Source organism: Dryobates pubescens, chromosome 14 (assembly GCF_014839835.1).
Source record: "Dryobates pubescens isolate bDryPub1 chromosome 14, bDryPub1.pri, whole genome shotgun sequence".
In the NCBI taxonomy this organism is placed as follows: Eukaryota; Metazoa; Chordata; class Aves; order Piciformes; family Picidae; genus Dryobates; species Dryobates pubescens.
In genome coordinates this window covers 14,434,842-14,439,428 of record NC_071625.1, presented here as the reverse complement: position 1 = coordinate 14,439,428, position 4,587 = coordinate 14,434,842, and positions in this window count along the sequence as shown.

Sequence of the window (4,587 nt, the reverse complement as noted above, 5' to 3'; positions counted from 1 at the left end):
TCTATTAAATAGAAAATAATTCAGTGAGCACATCCTGTGATGGCTTGCTCCCGTTCGTGGGCCAGCTGTGCTCTTAACAAGCTCCTGCAGCATGTTCCAGCGTCTGATCTATGCACTCTCACCTCCTCCTGCACTCAGCTGTTATCAAACCTTCACAGATCTTGTTGCAGCCTGTTAGCACTTCCAAAGAAGCCAATAAGAAAGATGGGAACCTGCTAGTTCTCCTGCTGTAGAGGACTAAGAGACCAAGGCGTGACCAGCGCTTGCTCCATGCAAGGCTTGCATAAACTGCTGTTTACTGTAAAATGATAGAATGCTTTGAATTGGAAGGGACCTCTAAAGATAGAAAGAGTGATTGGCCATTGGAATGTGCTGCCCAGGGAGGTGGTGGAGTCAGCATCACTGGAGGTGTTTAGGAAGAGACTGGATGGGGTGCTCAGTGCCATGGTTTAGTTGATTAGATGGTGTTGGATGATAGGTTGGACTCGATGATCTCAAAGGTATTTTCCAACCTGGTCAATTCTATTCTATTCTATTCTATTCTATTCTATTTTATTCTTCCTATCCTATCCTATCCTATCCTATCCTATCCTATCCTATCCTATCCTATCCTATCCTATCCTATCCTATCCTATCCTATCCTATCCTATCCTATCCTACTCTATTCTATCATCAAATCCAATCCCTCTGCAGTCAGCAGGGACTTCAACTAGAGCAGGTTATTCAGAGCTCCATCCAACCTGGCCTGGAATATTTTCAGGGGCATCTGCCACTTCTTTAGTCAGTCTGGGTCAGTGTTTTATCACCTTTGGTGTAAAAATTTTCTTCCTTCTCTCTAGTCTAAATTTAACTCTTTTAGTTTAAAATCATCATTCCTTCACAGAAGAATCACTGTTGCATTAAGGTTGGAAAACACCTCTAAGCTCATCAAGTCCAGTTAAACCACGTCCCAAAGTGCCCTATCTAAACATTTCTTTAGTATCTCAAGACATAGGCTGGGCAACCTGTTCAAGAGCTTGACAACCCATATGGGAATGAAAGTTTTTCTCATGTCCAACATAAACCTCTCTGATGCAACTCAAGGCCATTTCTTCTTATCCTATCACTTGCTTGGGAGAAGAGACTGATTCCTATCTCTCTACAACCTCCTTTCAGGGATGGTAATTATCGACCTCCTTTCAGATGGTCATTATCAGCTGGTGATGGGAATCATTGGTTGGTAAGGCTGAACATCAGCTCCACACAAAACAGTGGAAACAATGTCTCTGGATGCAATCAATAAAGAACCAGAAGGTCAGAATACAATTAATGTCAGCCAGCATGCTTTGTGGAAGGGGTCCTTGTCAAGCCAGCCTGATTTATGTTTCTGATGAGATAATGAGATCTGTGATATTGGAAACTGCATCAGTCTAAGACTTTTCTAGAGGGTTTGAGTCAGCTCCAGCAGTTTCATTTTTGGTGGGGTTTTGCTTTTCTATAATGAGCAATATAACTATCAAATCAATTAAGAGCTGATACAATTACTGATCTCAGAAAGAATTTGTCAATGGCAAACCAGTGCTGAAGCAGGTTCTGCAAGAACTATTCAGCATTCTTATCAATTATTTGGGATTGAGAATAAAATCAAAAGACAGTAAGGGCAGAGTGATTCTATAGAGATATCTGAGGGAGGTTCTCTTTCCCCTCTACTCTGCCCTGCTGCAGCTTCACCTGGTGTACTGTGTCCAGTTCTGGGCTTTCCAGTTCTAGGACAGGGAACTGCTTGAGATGGTGCAGCAAAGGGCTATGAAGATGAGAAGGGGACTAGACCATCTGTCTTAAAAAGGAAGACTGAAAAAGTTGAGGCTTTTTATCCCAGAGAAGGCTGAAGTGGGATCTTCTTACTGTTTATAAATATTTAAAGAGTGGGTGTCAGGAGGATGAGGCCAGTCTTCTTTCAGTGGTGCCCAGTGACAGAACAAGGGGTAACAGACATAAACTGGTGTATAAGAAGTTCCATCTAAACATGAGGAGAAACTTCATTGCTTTGTGGATGGTAGAGCACTGAAACAGGCTGCCCAGAGAGGTTGTGGCATCTCCATCTCTGCAGTCATTCAAAACCCACCTGAAGGCTGCCCTCATCAACCTGCTTTAAGTGACACTGCTTTAGGAAGGGGGTTGGACTAAATGATCTCCAACAGTCACTTCAAACCCCTCTCATTCTGTGATTTGGGAAGCTTGACCAATTCTTGTAGTCCATATGCCCAATGCCAGCCAGGAACTGAAACCTTCAGGAAAAGAACAGACAAACATGGTGAAGAGCTCAGAAACAGATGTTCTTGCCTTCAGGCTTGCCCACTGAGAACTAAGTGACCTGGTTTACCCAGCTCTTCTTTTTGTGGTTTATATCCTTATGTCTGGTGATAACTGATGCATTTCTAAGTGTTATTTAAATTCAAAGTGAATATCAGCTATTAATTGTCTCTTGCTTTTCTGCAGCTATTGTATTTGTCAGCAGAAGCATCTGAAATGAAGACAAATAACACTAATTGTGTTGTGTAAATGTTTAGGCAGGGGGTTGGTTTTGGTTTTATATTTAGGAGGATTGTTTGGGATTTTCTTTGGTTGGTTTGCATTTTGTTGTTTTGGGGTGGTTGTGGGTTTTGTTCTTTTTTTCTTTGTTTGGTTTGGTAGGGTTTGGGGTGTTTTGGAGTTTGGGGTTTGTTGTTTGTTGTGGGGTGGGGTTTTTTTTAAGGGGGAGAGGTTGTTTTGCTTTGTTTTGTGTTTAGTTTTGTTTTGTTTTTCTTCCAGGCACTGATCTTGCTGAACCTCTCAAACACTAACCTGGCATGCTTTCTTCAAACAGCTTTCCAGAGAGGATAAAGATGGAAATAAATAGACATATGGTGCACATGAGCCAAATTCATGCAAATTTGTTCATCCTGGGCAGATGGAAATGGCTGTTTGAGTACCTTGGTTAGAAAGCTGCCTGAAAACTTACCTTCTTTTTATTTTCACTTTGTCATCAGCTTGGCTAATGAGCAGCTCCAAGGCAACTTCTCTGCCTTCCCAAAGTCTTGTGCAAATTAATTTTCCAGTCATGTGTCCTCCTTGCCCCTCCTCTCTTCATCTATTTGTGAGCTTAGATGAGAGGCCAATTACTTTAATGTCAGCAAATGTAAAGTGTGCCCAAGCTGTTCCCAGAGTTAATGCAGAAGAGGGTTAGTCTGATCTAGGAGACATAAAGAAAGGAGAAGGAGAAATAAGAATGCAGCTGAGACTGCTCTGAAACCCAGTGGGTTATTCCTTCAGCTCTTTCTTCACCATCAGTGGATGTACAAAACTCATTTATGTTATTTTTTTTCTCCTAGCACTTAATAGAATCATAGAATCATTAAGGTTGGCAAAGATCTCTACTATCAGGTCCAGTCTTCTATCCAACACTTCTATGACCATCAGACCACATGCAGAGACCATGTTCCCCACTTCTAGATATTCTCTCTGAAATTACGACCCTGTACTTGGTACAGCTCATGTCATATGAGAGAACCAATGCATTTTCACAGAATCATAGAATCAACAATGTTGGAAAAGACCTTGAAGATCATCAAGTCCAACCTGTCATCCAACACCTCATGACTACTAGACCGTAGCACCAAGCGCCACATCCAATTCACTCTTGAACACCTTCAGGGACAGTGACTCCACCACCTCCCTGGGCAGCACATTCCAATGGCTGACAACTCTCTCTGGGAAGAACTTTCTCCTCACCTTGAGCCTAAACTTCCCCTGATGCAGCTTAAGACTGTGTCTTCTTGTTCTGGTGCTGATTGCCTGGGAGAAGAGACCAACCCCCTTCTGGCTACAACCACCTTTCAGGTAGTTGTAGAGAGCAATAAGGTCTCCCCTGAGCCTCCTCTTCTCCAGGCTAAACAATCCCAGCTCCCTCAGCCTCTCCTCATTGGGCTTGTATTATGTCTTTGCTCTGGGATGAAAGTGCCTACATGGACAGTTGCTGAAGCCCAGATGATGCACAGCAAGTGGCTGAGTGTAGTGTCTTCAACATGTGCTTGAACTTTGATCCTTAAGCATGTAAGTTTCCAAACAAGAAGAGGGAAGGCTATGTGTGCAACTATCCCTGGAGTTTTAGCAGATCAAACAATTCCCAAGCCCTTTTTTTTTTTTTTTTTTTGCCAATTCAAAAGCCTTTGGTTTCTTTCTGGCCATGCCTTTGGTTTGAGCAAACATCTTTTGAGTTGGAAATGCTCCCTCCCTTCCTAGTGATCTGGCATGAGCTAGTATCCCAAGGTTATTGGGACTTCATTTTTTTTAATTATTATTTGATGATAAATTGGAGAAAGCTCTTGCTGGAGAAACCTCTTTGTCTGAGTGCAATAAAGCAAGGAGCTCTTGGCTGGCACTTGCCCTCTGGCATGTTTTGATGGTAGAAAAGAAAGAAGAGAAATAAGCACAACCTTTGGATTGGAGCAAGTCCCCAAATTCCAGGGGAAGCTGCTTCCTGTTGCTCAACTTTTCAACTTTTGCCAGGGGGTGAATGTAACAGCTTGTTCCTTCTTTCCTTGCCAGACTCTTTCCCTGGAGAATGCC